Source organism: Miniopterus natalensis, chromosome 3 (genome assembly GCF_054644295.1).
Source record: "Miniopterus natalensis isolate mMinNat1 chromosome 3, mMinNat1.hap1, whole genome shotgun sequence".
NCBI classification, from domain to species: domain Eukaryota; kingdom Metazoa; phylum Chordata; class Mammalia; order Chiroptera; family Miniopteridae; genus Miniopterus; species Miniopterus natalensis.
The window spans coordinates 45,021,334-45,038,397 of record NC_142083.1 but is presented as its reverse complement, the minus strand read 5'-3'; the positions used below and the strand labels follow the sequence as shown (position 1 = coordinate 45,038,397).

At 34.5% G+C, this 17,064-nt stretch overlaps 1 protein-coding gene across 1 annotated transcript in view; it reads right to left on the bottom strand.

The window, feature by feature from the left end:
• The window catches only part of RASA1 (RAS p21 protein activator 1), a 90,928-nt gene that overhangs the window by 58,985 nt on the left and 14,879 nt on the right, over positions 1-17,064 (bottom strand). The gene's annotated exons all lie outside the window — the stretch shown is intronic.

Genomic DNA, 17,064 nt, shown 5'->3' with positions numbered 1-17,064 from the left:
AAACTATTGGCAGAATGTTCAGTAATTTTTATGACTTTTCCATTCCTCAGAGGACTGTGTGCCACTTCGAAAACATACCAAGTCTCTATCCCTTAGATCACCCAATTCCTTTGATTTGAAATGCCCTTGTTGCCAGCCCTCTGCCTATGGAAATCTACGTCATTCTTCAATGAAGAAACGACTAGCAAAGTGCCATCTCCTTGGTGCTCTCTCTGGTCATAACTAATCTTTTACCACACTCCCAGCTTATTTCTTATACTTTTTGATATTTCACTTTACCTGTAATATAGTCAGTCATTTTCACATGTTTTATCCATTAAATTGAAAGGTACTTGAGGATACTGAGGACATTTAAGTCATCTTCACAATTCTCTAGTCTAGCAGTTGACATAATTCTTTGAACACAGTAGCACTGACAGGTGGAAGGTTGAGGAAGAGCAAATTAGTCAAAAATCCCTGCCTACACTAAAATTCTGAAGTCAAACTCTCTTACTGGAATCCACATTATCTAGCCAAACTGGAGAATGCCTTGCATTCTCTCATTCAAGCTATTTCCTCAACCTGCACTGTCCTCCCACCCCCATTCAAAAATTTTAATCACTCTGCCCACGGGGAATACCTATGCCACCAGGCAGAGCCAAAATTCCACCTCCTCAGAAATATCTAGAGACTACTGTTGCCCAAAGGGATGTTTTAAATCTACACACCACCTAGCATATAATGCTTGTAATCACATCAAATTTCTCAGCAAAAAAAAATACTGAAGTGGAAATATTAGTTCCTTCACCAATATGCCCCTACCTCCCCTACTCTAACTTCACATTCTGCAATCCATACAGCTTGCTGACACTCAAAGACACTGATCCAGGCGTTGACCGTTCATCGCCCACTGCATTCAGAGGAAACGATCCGTCTCTCTGGGACCTCTTTTTCCCCCAATTCCAACAACATGGTTTCTGAGAAAACTTTCATTTTCTTTTAAGAACCTGGCATAATCAAAATCAATTATTCCAGGGGGAGCACCTGAACCAAGAAGCAGAGTCAAAACTTTTCAAGTATTTTTTTTCACACTAGAACCGAAATTCACTCTTTGATGACAAAAACTATATAGAATGCAATGTCCAAACAATGGTTTTTGTTTATTTGTTGTTTGCCACCACTTAGAAGAGCCAGTCTATAATAAGAAAGAATGAGGCTGACAGGACCTAACAGATAAAGAGATGAAAATGGAGATTCATGACAGCATTCAATTCCCCATCCAGTTATCTCAGCAATCCAAGTTACAAGCTTACCATTCCTTAGTTTAGCTGTTGGTCTCATCCTTTTATTACCTTTAGACAAGCATTTTGGTCTCTAGGTCCTTTCACATATTTAAAAAATTACTGGACCCTAAAGAAATTTGTTTTTGTAGGTCTTATCTATAAATATTAATGGTATTAGAAATTAAAACTGAGAATGTTTACTATTAAATTTTAATTAACACAAAATGGAGTTATCCACATGGGCCAGGGCACTTTACATTTTTATATAATTCTTTGATAACTAGATAGCTAGATTCTCATATCTGTTTCTGTATTCAATCAGTTGCTATATAGTGTATGGCTCATGGTATATGAAGACTGATACTTAATGTAGGTACTTAAAGTTAGATGAAATGTACATATAATCTGACCACACTTATAAACATTATGTACTCTGCTCCATTAAAATCGATTGGTCTCTTACTTATTCATTCATATTCTGTAGCATCAAGCAATAGCCATTTGGCCATATTGATTGCAGTACATCTGTGTGTGTGTGTGTATATATGGGGGGGGGGGAAGGGGGGAGAGAGGGAGAGAGAGAGAGAGATTGGTCCACTGACCTATGAAATCTTCCAAGTCTTCCAAATCTTCACATTCTTTATATGACCACTATGCAGTCGAGTAGGCCTGGGTTGTCCAGACTCTGTACATCCGGCCCTTACCCAGACCTCTAAGCCCTTGAAATATCCAGCCAGATAAGAACATCTCTGTTTCCTGAGAAGCATGGGCCATGCCAGATTGTTAACAGTGACAATGGGATTTGTGGTGAGGGCCACATATTATTAGTTTGACTTCTCCAGTCAAACTGATGAAGTAACTAAGGTCGGCCACAAGGGGGCTCCAGGCCTACATGACCAGCCTCCCCTCTCCTCATACCCCCCAAATTCTGGATACCAAGGGTCGGGTGAGCTCTCCTGGTTGGTACTTCACAGGTTTAGTCACACATTGCTGTTTGGATAATTAAGCACTGCTTGCATAACTCCACTGGGAGAGTACAGCTAGCAGCTTGCCTGCTCTCCTGCTCTCTGCCTTAGGCCTTTCTTCCTTTGCTGATTTTAATCTGTATCCTTTCACTATAAGAAACTTTTACTTAAGAGTAACAGCTTTGCTGAGTTCTGTTAGTCCTTGAAATTCACTGAAAGAAAATCACTGAACCTGAGGGTGGTTTTGGGGACTTCCAACAATAACCATCAATATCATCAGAAAAGATGCTAGCAGGCACTAACATAGGTGTCATGACTCTTTTCAGGCAGTAGATTTAACTTTGAAGAAAACAGTAGCATTGTCTTCAAAAAAAAGTGACCTGACCCTGGCTTTGGTGGGTAAAAGCAAAAAATAAAAACCACCCATGTGTATATTATATATCCTCTGTAGGTGACCACTGCTTTTTTCCTAGAGTTCAGCATAAAAAGGCATTTTTAATTGTTTGTTGTTTTAGTGAAATGCCACGTCTGTTGCACACGTGAAAAATATCTCTGTGTAGTTTATAGACTGGTAGCATTTCAAATAAATAATATACTAAAATACAGACCTGAACTTTTTTTAGCTGTTTGTCAACTGACATCTTTTTCTTAGCCCAAGAAAAGAGTGTGGATTATTATTTCAAAAATATCCCTTGTAACATTAGATTTGTTCTTTTAAATATATTAGGAATTTAAATGACACTTTGTTTATTGCTACAGTATTAGGACTTCTTGGAGCACAAAAAGAATTCTCCACAAATGATTTTGCTCTTTTGAAAAAGTAAACTGCAAAACTATTTGTTAAACTATATTTAGTCTGTAAATGAGAGTAGCTTATAAAGGTATACTAAGCTTACAGTATATACTCTTTCACCCAAATAATTTTTATATTTTGAAAAAATGTTAAAGTTTAATAGTGCCATAATAAATTTCCCAGAAAAAAAAAAATCATCAGAAAAGTCATTATTTAGGAAGTTCTCAAAATTCAGTTGCAGATACAAGGTTTCTAAAATTCTAAATTTTACTGGAATGCTCAAATTTTGCTTGAAAGAACCAAATACTCCATTATTTTCCTTAAAGTAAGAGGATCACTTTGTTCTTTTTCAAGAAAATTCTGTTAAATACTCAAGTCTGACTAACCACAGTTGATGTCAGTTATTCTTTATAGTAAAAATAGTGTGCCATAAAAGAAGGGGCTAGTCCTCTCTCAACCACACAATTGATTTTCCTCAAGACAAAATACTTAGGGATGCAGCATTATGTGTATTTTCCATTGGGCTACACAGAATATTAAAAAGGCACGCACTCAGGGACTGCAACTTAATAAAATTAATAATTTTACTGCTCTATCAAGGGCACTGTTAACTGAAACTGGCTTTTTTCTTTTGCTCTGCAAGTGTAGGGCAGTGATGAATACAATGACCACCAGTACTACAGTTTGGTGCCACCTCATTGCTTTATACAGTACTAAAGTCTTACCTCCCATTCCTCTGCACCAGCAGTGTAAATGTCAACAAAGTGAAAATAGCGAATACTGGCTTACTATTATGAAAACCGTTCTGACTTTACAGACTTCCTAAAGGGTCTCCAAAGAACCCCATGGTTTGGAACCACCATCTTAGTGAAAGTGGACTAGAAGTGTGTATTATCCTGGGGGAGCTATTCTAACACCTTTCTTGAACAGTTTCAGCTAAGCCTGTCACCTTTTATATGGAAGACAAGGCAATCGCCAATATTATAACCAAAGTTTTAATTCTTTCTTATTTCTTTATGCCAAGCCCACCCAGTTCCATCAGTTATAAATTCTGGTTGTCACTGATTTATAAGATCAATTCTGTTATAAAGCATATTATTTCTAAATACTTTATTAATTCAAACGTAATTTTATTATACAATGTTTCAAATTTTTTAACTTCCTAGCTTTGACATCTTTCTTTTGCTTACTAATATTTGATGATCAATTCCATTCTCTTTAGATGACTAATTTATGCAGTTGAATCATAGGCTTACAGAATTCTTTAAAAAGCCTGGCCAGGCATGGCTCAGCTGTTGAGCATAGACTAAGATCCAGGAGATCGGAGTTCAATTCCGGGTCAGAGAACATGCCCGGGTTGCGGGCTTGATCCCCAGTTGGGGGCATGCAGAAGGCAGCGGATCAATGACGACTCTCTCATCACTGATATTTCTACCTCTCTCTCCCTCTCCCTTTCTCTCTCTGAAATCAATAAAGATATATATATATTTTTAAAATCCTTTAAAAACTCCTTAGCTTTACTGGAGGTTTGGTATGTTCCTCACCTTTAACATAATTTCAGCAATTATTTAGGAATGTCTTACAGATCACGTCCACCTGGGACATGAATTACCCCTTTGTCCAATGTATCCACAATTATACGTACCACAATCAGTCATTTAGTAGCAAGTACATGACAGTGCTTGTGTTCAAGTAACCCTTATTTTACTTCATAATAGCCCAAAGCACAGAAGTAGTGATGCTGACAATTAGGATATGCCAAAGAGAAGCCATAAAGTGCTTCCTTTAAGTGAAAAGGTTACTACATCCAGCACTACAATACAGTAAGACGTTTTGAGATAGACCATATTCATGTAACTTTTATTAGAGTATGTTGTTATAATTGTTCTATTTTGTTATTAGTTATTGTTGCTAATCTCTAACTGTGTCTGATTTATAAGTTAAACTTTACCATAGGTATGTACGTACAGGAAAAAACAGTACATATAGGGTTTGGCACTACGCAGTTTCATACATCCACTGGAGGCCTTAGAGCGCATCCTCTGCTGATAAGGCATGACTACTGCACAGCCACTGGAAAACTGTGTAGACACTTGAAAGAATGAGGTAGTTCAAACACACGCAAGCACACAAATGTAGACTCTGCACAAAAATCTCCTTAATGAGTCCTATCCTAACAGCCCTATTTAAAACTGCACCTTCCCTTTGGCACTACCAATACTCCTATCTCCTGTCCAATTTTTTCTTTTGTTTTTTGTCACATTTCTGAAAGAACATAACTGCAAACCTAGCATTTTATGACCAGAAACAATACCTTTCAAAGACAAAATCAAGCATGTTTTCAGATAAATAGAAAGTAAATTTGTTTCCAGTTGATATTTACCAAAAGAAATACTACAAGAAGTTCTATAGGCAAAAAAAAAAAAAAAAAAAAAAAGTTCCCACAAAAATGCATGGAAATGTAATATAAAGCAAAAAGAGTAAATATATGTGTAACTCTAAATAAAGATTGACTGTATAAGAAAATAATACCTAATAAGTATTAAAGCATATGTACAATAAAAAATTCAGGACAATAATGTAAAAAGCAGAAGTGTAAGAAGAGTTCCAGTGTTCTAAGCCCTTAGCACTGTTAAGGAAGTAGTAAAAGTAAATATTTTCAGTAGACTGCAATAATTGAATGAAATGTGTTGTCATCTCCAGGGCAACCAACTAAAAGATCAAGACTGTTCAGAATGGATAAAAAAATAAAACACACCTTAAATAAAAGAGCACAGAAAGGTTGAAAGTAAAAGGATGGGAAAAGTTATAGCACGCTAGCGCTAATCAAAAGAAAAATAATGTCAGACAAACTAGATCTTAAAACAAGAAGTATTATTAAAGATAATAAGGGGCATTTCATTAAAAAAGGGAGGAGGAGACCAATTTTACCAAGAATTTAACCTAAGCTAACAAGGCATATAACTCAATAACATAATATCAAATATAAACCATACTAGGTTGAAACTCTAACTTCTCTTAATAGTTGATAAAAGAAGATAAAAAAATAAAAATCAGTATACAACTATGAAAATTAAAGAATATACTTAACTCTTGAATCAAAGAAGATTTCATAATGGAAAACAAAGTATTTAAATAAGTGATAAAGAAAATAAGACATAAAATATTGTGACATGCAGCTGAAGCTATACTTACAGTGAAATCGGCAGCCTTAAATGTAAATGCTTTTATGAAAAAAAGAACGACAAAATTAAGTATCTACCTCAAGAAAAGAGAAAGAACAAAAAGTTAAACCTGAAAAAGGCAGAAAGTAGAAAAAACAAAATTAATGAAATCAAAAGCAAACATATAAAACTTCAGGAAAAAAAATCAAAAGCTGGCTTTTGGAAAGATTAATAAAATTGACTATTCTAGCAAGACTAATCAAAACAATAAAAGTCATAAATTGTCAATTTCAGTAATAAAAAAGGCAGAAATCCTATAATCAGCTATGCTATCATTTATCAAGACTTATTGCAAAGATAGACAAACCAAAGGTACAGAAGTGACATATACCAGAGTCACACAGAGGCTGATGCTAATTTATGACAATGATAAACCTGAAAAAGAGAAGTCTTTTAATTACTATGTCAACTAGATAGCCATATTAAAAATAAATAAAAAAATAAAAAGACTTGACCCCCTCCCTTGTTCCATGAACAAAAATTAATTCCACATGCATATTATATCTAAAAGTGGAAGATAACACAATAAAGCTTCTAGAAAAAAGCATAGGAAGATATATTCACACCCTTAGGGCAACAAGGGTTTCTTAAACATGACCAAAATAAAAGCACCATAAAGAGAAAAACTGATATAGTAAGAACTTCTGTTCATTAAAGACAGCATAAAACGAGTGAAAAGGCAAAATATGAAATCGATATTGATCCAAAAAAGGACTTGATAGCCAGGAGAAAGAACTAGAAATTAATATGAAAAAAGAAAAGCCTATAGAAAAATGGCAATTTATGAAAGAGGTTATCCAAATAAGTCGACAAATATAAAAACATGCACACTGTCATTATCCATCATATCAGGAAAATCCAAATTAAAACCACAGGGGCTACTTCATCATCCACCCACCAAACTAGCTACAATGATAAGGCTAAACAATAACAAATGTTGCACAAATGTGGAGTAACTACAATTCTCATACAATGCCACTGAGAATGTAAACTGATACAAGCACTTTTCAAAACTATTTAACAGCATCTACCAAGCTTATATAAACATCGTATGACCCAGCAACTCAAATCTCAGGTATATAGCTAACGTAACTACATATATACATATTGATCAAAAACACTGCAAGAAAATTTGTAGTAATACTATTTGTAATAGACAAAACTGGATACAACCTAAATGTCATGTCTACCAATAATAGGATAATAAACTGTGGTATAGTCACAGTGTAACACTACAAGCAATGAAGAATGAAATATTGTTACATGCAACATGGATAAATCTCATAAAGTTTGTGAAGTAACAAAAAAGAATGCATATTTATGATTCAATTTATATAAAATTCAAAAATCAAAAAAAATCTATAATATAAAAAGTCAGAATTGTGTTTATCTTTGGGAGGTTTATGGGTATTAGACTGAGCACAGGCACAAAAGAACTTCTAGGATGCTGGTAATATTATGTTCCTTGATTTAAATATGGATTGTATAGGTATTATTAGTAAATAATAGAAATAATGTATTTATATGTATTACCATAGTATTAATAATGTATACTATGTATTAGTACACATACAACACCTATTAATACAATACCCATGCACTAATACATAGATATTACTTGTTAAATTTGATAAAAAGTTATGATGCTATAGTTATTGTATGCTAAACGTCATTAAAAATCATACTTTAAGTCCAGCTGGGCGTGGCTCAGCAGTTGAGTGTCGGCCTAGGATCCATATCGAGGTTCGATTCCTGGTCAGGGTGCATGCCTGGGTTGCAGGCTCAATCCCCAGTCGGGGGTGTGCAGGAGGCAGCCAATCAATGACGACTCTCATCATTGATGTTTCTCTTTCTCTCTCTCCCTCTCCCTTCCTCTCTCTGAAATCAATAAAGGCATATTTAAAAAAAAAAAAAAAAAAAAAATCAGACTTGAAGAAAAAAAGTAATTTGAAATAAAAACTTTTTTATACTAAAACTTTAATTTTAACATTAAAAGGGAGCATGCTTAAATGTATTTTTATACACACACACAAATATTAAGCAGTCAAAGTTATATCCACATTAGACACTCCATAATAGTACACTGTCCAACTGATGCCCTCCCCGTTGCCCTCCCCTCATCTTTTATATCATCTTGGATTCAATCTTCCTTAACCCCAAATACTCTCAAGTGTTTGCACAGGTCAAGACTGTGGTAACTTCTGCAAACATGTTATGTTCTGCGCAACAGCCTAAGACTCTATGGTCAGTGCAAGGAGCTGAGTCAATGGGTGACACAGAGCCAGGCCCTAGCTTTGTGTCATCTGTTCTGTCTCCTATGACTAACAACTCATGATCAGTGAGGTCAGAGATATGATGATAGTGCATGTTTCTGATTCACTGGCATGTGTATTTTTATACCTCTCAGGATCTTGTCACCATTTTTTCTTTCTTTACTAATTAATTATGTAAAATTTAATCATATCTATCATTTTAAAGCTTTTTCAAGAAAAATAAACAATACTTAGTCTCTCTTCATATGAAAAGCTCTTCATCTCCAATTACCATAATTACTCTAAAACTCAGACAATTTTAACTTGCTTAGGGCAATGCAATTAGAATTGTAGATCTTATCTCAAAAACTGCATATGATCTTATCCAAAAAATTTTCTCATGTTTCTATCATATTTCTTTCATCGATAAATAGGGTAACCTTCCCTACTAAGCAAACTTCTAATCCCTATAAATCTTAATAAGCAGCATTAAAATATATATTCATTTTTGCTTTACTATCATCTCATCAAGGCCACATATTTTAGTGTGTGCAAAAAAACCCACATTACATGAAAACATAAGTTCTTAGTACTGTTGCCTCTACATAATATTAGCAAGCCATTCACTTATATACTTTATTCTTGTACTGTCTGAATATTTATACAGGTTTCTCATTTCTGTGAAAACTCACATCAATGTCGCCTGCCCCCAGAAGGTAGATATCAAATGTTCACCTTCCTCTATAAGGATCATACACAAGCCTTATATGTAAGTGGTTTACTGAAGCTTTTTTGATAATTATAAAACATGAACATCAGTGTGTATTAGAAAAAAAAGTTGCCATACTTCACAAAAAGAAACTTGAGTCATGAGGTAATTAAATAAATACAGTGATTCACGAAAAGCATTAAAAACAGAAACTCAGGTTTTCCAAAGCCTAAACTATGGGTTCTTTCTCTGTACTACTTCCCCAGTAAGTACTAGGTGGATAATAATCTACCTATTTGCTATTTACTATGTTTCTCAAAACATGTTCTGCTAAGAATGTTCACTAAGTATGTAATCAAATTTAGGAAAAGCTGAGTTAACAAAAAAGTTTGTTTAATATAGTAAAGACTCTTAGAAATCCTGTACTATTCTGGATTTCCAAGAACATGGACTCAAATTATTTAACTGTCAAAAAAGTCACAGAATATCACTTCCTACAACTGAACAATGCAGTGCACAATTTACAAAGTGCTATGCGACACTTAAGAAACAGTGGACACTTACTGACTAGCTAGTAATTCACTGTTTTTGTTCAAAATGCTTTCTTCTAATAATAAAATCTCTACATTAATTCTCTAGGTTTTGACTAAATATATTAAAGTACATAAAAAATAAAGCATAACTTGATTTTTAATATATTCAAGTAAAAACAAGAAATCCAAGCTAAATGACTGGCTTTTTTAAATTCTCACTGGAGGATATTTTTTCCATTGCTTTTCAGAGAGTGGAAGAGGGGAGGGAAAAGGGAGGGACAGAGAGAGAGAAACATGGACATGAGAGAGACACATAGATTTGTTGCCACCAGCATGTGACCCGACTGGGGCCAGAGATTGAGCCTGCAACCTAGGTATGTGTCCCTGACCAGAATCGAGCCCAGGACCCCCTTCAGTCTGCAGCCGGGCGATCTAACCACTGAGCCAACCGGCTAGGGCTAAATGACCATTTTAAAAGACACCTAAATATTTACTATTAGAGATAAAATTATTCTCATTCCAATTACTTCTCTTGGCTATTTTGAAAAAGCTACTCCCCCTACTTTGCTATTAAAGTACCCCTCTAGGTACCATTCTCTTGAAGGATTTAGCCTCCAAATTCCCACAAACCAAATTCTTTTAACCTCTTTAGAATTTGTAACTTAAAACTCCTTTAAGCCACTTCCAGTTTCCAGTCAGACATATATGGAACTTAGAAGTTGTTACTGTGTATTAACAAGTAAAAAGCTGAACTAAAAAAAAAAAAACACCACAATTCTTAGATCCCTCAGACAAGTGGGATTATAGGGCAAACCACTGCAAAAATTGAAAAGAGGCACGTGGATAAAGAGAAGCATAACTTACCTGAGCAGAAACCCAGAAACCTCCCTGGGAACCAGCAACAGAGTAGGAAAACCTGAACTGTGACTGACAAATTACTGGAGGCTTGGGGTGGACCAACCCTTACAGGGAATATCTAAGAAAAATCACTTCATGTTTTGGCACGGTAGGGAAAGGAACCAATTTGAAAAGTACCAGAGAATTCTAGTTCAAAAGAAAGCCTACTCTTGGGAGAAATTAATTTACCAGAGGCTAACCTGCTGGGTTTTTATTTATCAAGAGTCCAACCCACCTGAGGGAAGGGAAATACCCAACTCCAGCCAGCTCTAGCCTTCCATGTGAGGGAAAGGAAATATTCAACTCCAGCCCTCTACAGCCAGCCCATTCCAACTAAGAGGGTTAAAACAACAAAACAAAACCATTAATATGCAAAGATTTTAATGGAAAAAGTAGACAACATGAAAGAACAGAAGCATAATGTAAGCAAAAAACCAAAAAAAAAAAAGTAAATTCTACAAAAGTATCAAAAAGAAATGTTAGAGATCAAAACACTGTAACAGAAATGTAGAATGCCTTTGATGGGCTCATTAATAGATTGAAAACTAAGGATATGACAATTAGAACTTCCAAAACTAAAAAGAAAAGAAAAAAAAACTGGGGGGGGGGGAACAACAGAATATCCAAGAATTATGGAACTACAAAAGATATAATATGTATGCAATGAGAATACCAGATGAAGAAAAACAGAAACAAAAACAAGAAATGTTTAAGCAATGACAGAATTTACCCAAATTAATGTGACACCAAACCACACATCCAGGACACTCAGAACACCAAGCAAGATAAATACCATAAGAACTATGCTTAAACATATCACATTCAAATATCAGAAAATCAAAGATAATGAAAAAGTCTTCAAGGAAGCCAGAGGGGGAAACACGTCATCCATAGAGGAGCAGAGATGAAAATTAAATCCAACTTCTCTTCAGAAACCACAGAAGAAAGAAGAGCGGAATGAAATATTTGAAGTATTGAGAGAAATGACCAACCTAGAATTCTGAAAGTGAACTTGGGTTAGTTGTAAATGTATATTGCAAATTCTAGGTCAAAAACAAAAAAAGTAAAATGAAAACTATAACTGATATGCTAAGTAAGAAAGGAGAAAATGGAATCATATAAAACAATCGATTGAAACCACAAAAGGCAGAAAAAATGTATTAGCAAAAATAGGAACAAAGAACAAGGGCAACAAATAAAAAACAAATAGAGTAGGTATTAATCCAACTATATCAATAACTTTAAAGGACAATTGAAAGACAGAGATTGTCAGACTTGATCAAAAAACAAGCCTCAAATATGTGTTTCTACAAGCTTTAAATATAAAATATAAAGAAACATAAAGATTATAAGTAAAGAGATGGAGATCTTAAAAGTTCTCCTCTCACACAAACATCCTCCCCAAAAAATAAAAACCCCTGTACCTATGTGTAAAAAAAAGTAAAGAGATGAAGAAAAATATATCATGCTAACATCTAGTCAAGTGAACAAAACAAAAAAAGCTGAAATAGCTATATTAATTCAGACACAGTAGATATCAGAGCAAGAAAAGTTATCAGGAATAAAGACAGGCATTACATAATGATACAGGGGTCAGTACTCCAGGAAGACATAATCTTTAGTGTATGTGCACCTAACAAGAGTCAACATACATGAGAAAAAAACTGATAGACTGCAAGATGAAATACATGAATTCACAAGTATAGCTGGAGACTGACAATCCTCTATCATGAATGGACAGATCCAGCAGACAGAAATTCATAAAGTACACAGTTGAACTCAACAATACTATCAATCAAGTAGATATAATTGACATCTACAGGCTATTTCATCCAACAACAGCAGATAACAGATGCTTTTTATTTTTCAATTGAATTTACTGGGGTGACATTGGTTAATAAAATTATGTTTCAGGTGCACAATTCTATAATACATCACCTGTACACTGTATTGTGTTCACCACCCACAGTCTAGTCTCCTTCCGTCACTATTTACGTCCCCTTTCCCCTCTTCTACCTGTCCCTACTGCCCTTTCCTTCTAGTAATCACCATACAGATGTGGCTATGAGTTATTTTCCTTAATCCTTTCACCTATTTCACCCAGGCGCCCAAACCCCCTCCCCACCAACAGCTGTCAGTCTGTTCTCTGTATCTATGAATCTATTTCTATTTTGTTTGTTATTAGATTCCACAAATAAGTGAAATCATATGGTATTTGTCTTTCTCTGACTGGCTTATTTCACTTAGCATAATACTCTCTAGGTACAACCATGCTGTCAAAAAAGGTTGAGGTTCATTCTTTTTTAAGGCTGAGTAGTACTGCATTGTGCAAATGTACCACAGCTTATTTATCCAACTCATCCATTGATGGACACTTGGGCTGCTTCCAAATCTTGGCTATTGTAAATAATACTGCAATGAACATAGGGGTGCATATATTTTTTTGAATTAGTGTTTCGGGTTTCTCTGAATATATTCCCAGTGTGGAACAGCTGGGTCCTAAGGCAGTTTCATTTTTTATTTTTTGATGTAATTCCATACTGCTTTCCACAGGGGCTGCACCAGTCTGCATTCCCACCAACAGTGCACAAGGGTTCCCTTTCCTCCACATCCTCACCAACACTTGTTTGTTGGTTTATTGATGACAGTCGTTCTGACAGGTGTGAGGTGATACTTCACTGTAGTTTTAATTTGCATCTCTGATGATTAGTGACACTGAGCATCCTTTCATATGTCTACTGCTCATCTGTATGTCCTCTTTGGAGAAGTGTCTACTCAGGTCCTTTGCCCACTTTTTAATTGGAGTTTTTTGGGTGTTGAGTTTTAAAGTCCTTTATAAATTTTGGATATTAACCCCTTATCAGATATATCATTGGCGAATATGTTCTCCCATTTAGTGGGTTGTCTTTTCTTTTTGTTGATGGTTTCCTTTGCTATGCAAAAACTTTTTAGTTTGATGTAGTCTCATTGGGTTTTTTGTTTGTTTCCTTTGCCCAAGGAGATAAGTCAGAAAAAATATTGCTACAAGAAATCTCTGAGATTTTACTGCCTCTGTTTTATTCTAGGATTTTTATGGTTATGAATCTAACATTTAAGCCTTTAATCCATTTTTAGTCTATTCTTGTGTATGGTGTAAGTTGGTGGTCTAGTTTCATTTTTTTGTACCTATCTATCCAATTTTCCCAACACCATTTATTGAATACACTATCTTTACCCCATTGTATGTCATTGCCTCTTCTGTCAAGTATTGATTGACTACAGAGGCACTGGTTGATTTCTGGGCTCTCTATTCTGTTCCACTGATCTACAAGTCTGATTTATGCCAGTACCATGCTCTTTTGATTACTATGACCTTGTAGTGTAGTTTATCATTTAACATGATTCCTCATCTTTGTTCTTTCTCAAGAGTGCTGTGCATATAACACATTCTTCTCAAGCTCACAGAGAACATTCACCAAAATAGACTATGTGCCACACAAAAAAAATTTTTTAAAACAAATTTAAAATAGAGATCATACAATATCTGGTTTCAGATAACAATGGAATTAAAATAGAAATCAATAACAGAATAACTCAAATATCCCAAAATACTTAATGAGTAAACAACACCCTTCTAAATAACACATGCATTACAGAAGAAATATCAAGAGAAATTAAAATGTATCTTGAACTAAATGATAACATACTGTAAGATCTAGTGAAAACAGTCCTTAGAAATTTACAGCATCAAATACATAAATTAGAAGAGATCAGAAATCAATAATCTAAGCTTCTATCTTGAAAAACTAGTAAGAAGGCAAATTAAACCCAAAGCAGAAGAAACAATTTTAGAAAAAAAACTCAATTTTTTGAAACTGAGATTAAAACCAGGAAATTAAGAAAAATCAATGAAACCAAAAGTTGGTTCTTTGAAAATATCAATGAAATTGATAAGCCTCTAGCCAGGCTAAGAAAAGAAAAAAAAAAGATACAAATTACTAACACCAAAACTTAAAGAGAGGACATCAAAAGATAATAAAGAAATACAATGAACAACTCAATGCCCAGAAGTTTAATAATCTAAATGAAATGGACCAAATTCTTTAAAAAACACAAGTTGCCCAAACTCACACAAGAGTAGGCCTATATCTATTAAAGAAATTGAATCAATACTTAATAACCTTCCAAAACAGAAAGCATCAGGCCTAGATGGGATCACCAGTGAATTATACCAAATATTTCAGAAGAAAATTTAACAACTCTCTATAATCTCTTCCAGAAAATATAACTGAACTGTTTCTATGAAGCCACTGTAATACTAATACCAAAACCAAACAAAGAAATTATAAGGAAATGACACATCAGTATCTCTCAAGAACATAGACGCAAAAATCCTCAACAAATTATTAGCTAATCAAATCCAACATTACCAAGTGAAATTCATCCCAGGTTTGCAAGGATGGTTCAACATTTGAAAATTTATTAATATAATTCATCACACATCAACAAGCTAGAGAAGAAAAATCACATGATCATATAAATAGATGGAAAAAAATAAACATTTGACAAAGTCCAATACCCATTAATGATAAGACAAAACCTCTTTAAAAAAATCTGGGAGCATGAGGGAACTTCCTTAACTTCTTAAGATCTTACAACTTTAAAGGACTTTACATAAAACCTACAACTGACATCACATTTAATGGTGAGAAACTTGAAGTTTTACCACTAAGTTGGGAACAAGGTAAGGATGTCTTTTCTCACCACTCCTTTTCATGATCATACTGGAAGTCTTAATGGATTAGACAAGTAAAGGAAATAAAAAGCATATAACTGGGAAGGAAGAAATAAAACTGTCATTATGCACATATGACATGACTGTCTATGTAAAAAATCCAAAAGAATCAACAAAAAAATTCCTGAAACTAATTAACAGATTGTAGTAGGGTTGCAGGACAGAGGTTAATATACAAAAGCCAATAGCTTTCCTATATATCTGGTATGAATGAGTGGAATTTAAAATTTGAAACACATTACTATTTATATTAGTACCAAAAAAAAAAAAAGAAATACACAGGTATAACTAACAAAATATGTATAAGATCCATATAAGGAAATTTACAAAACTCTGATGAACAAAACAGAAAGATATTCCAAGTCCATTGTCAAGGTGTCATTTCTTCTACATTGTAGGCGATCCTAATAAAAATCCCAGCAAATCGTTTTATAAATATCAACAAACTACAGTTGACTTTTGAACAATGCAGGCTCAGCAGTGCCAAACCCCCAACCAGATGGAAATCCCATATAACTTTTGACTCCCCCCAAACTTAATTACTAATAGCCTACTGTTCACTGGAGGTCTTACTGATAACATAAACAGTCAATTTAACACATATTTTGCATGTTATATGCTAAAGAAAAGAAAATGTTATTAAGAAAATCATGAAATACATTTACAGTATTTACTGAAAAAAAATCCACATTTTTAGACCTGTACAATGCAAACACATGCTGTTTAAGGGTCAACTGTAATTCTAAAGTTTATTGGAGAAGCAAGACCCAGAATAGCCAACTCAATATTGAAGAATAACACCCGGCCGGGCGTGGCTCAGCGGTTGAGCATCAACCTAGGATCCAGGCGATCGGGGTTCGATTCCTGGTCAGTGCACATGCCCGGGTTGTGGGCTTGATCAATGACTCTCTCACATTGATGTTTCTATCTCTCTCTCTCCCTCTCCTTTCCTCTCTCTGAAATCAATAAAGATATATTTAAAAAAAAAAAAATATTGAAGGAAAACAACAAAGTCGGAAAACTGACATTACCTGACTTCAAGATTTACTATAAAACCACAGTAATAAGATAGGATGCTACTGGTGAAAGAACAGACAAATAGGTAAATGGGCCAGAATAGAGAGCCCAGTAACAGATCCACATAATAAAGTAAACTCATCTTGGACAAAGAAGAAAAGGCAACAGAATGGAGCAAAGACAGTTTTTACAACAAGTGGTGCTACAATAACTGGACTTTCACATGCAAAAATAAATAAATCTAGACAAAGATCTTACATCTTTCACAAAAATTAACTCAAAATGGAGCACAAACCTAAATGTAAAACTATTATGAAGTCCTAAAATATAACAGGAGAAAAACCCAGATGACCTTGGGTACTGTGATGTGTTTTTAGATACAACACCAAAGGCATTAGTCATAAAAGAAATAACAGGTAACTAGGCTTCATTAAAATTCAAAATTTCTGCTCCATGAAAGACAATATCCAGAGAATGAGAAGCGACAGACTGGGAGAAAAAAATTTGCAAAAAACACATCTACCTATAAGCACTGACACTAGATTAGTCAAATCCAACACACTGATACCAATGCTGGCAAGGATGTGGAGCAACAGAAACTTTCTTTTTTCTTTCTCTTTTTCTAAATATTTTTACTG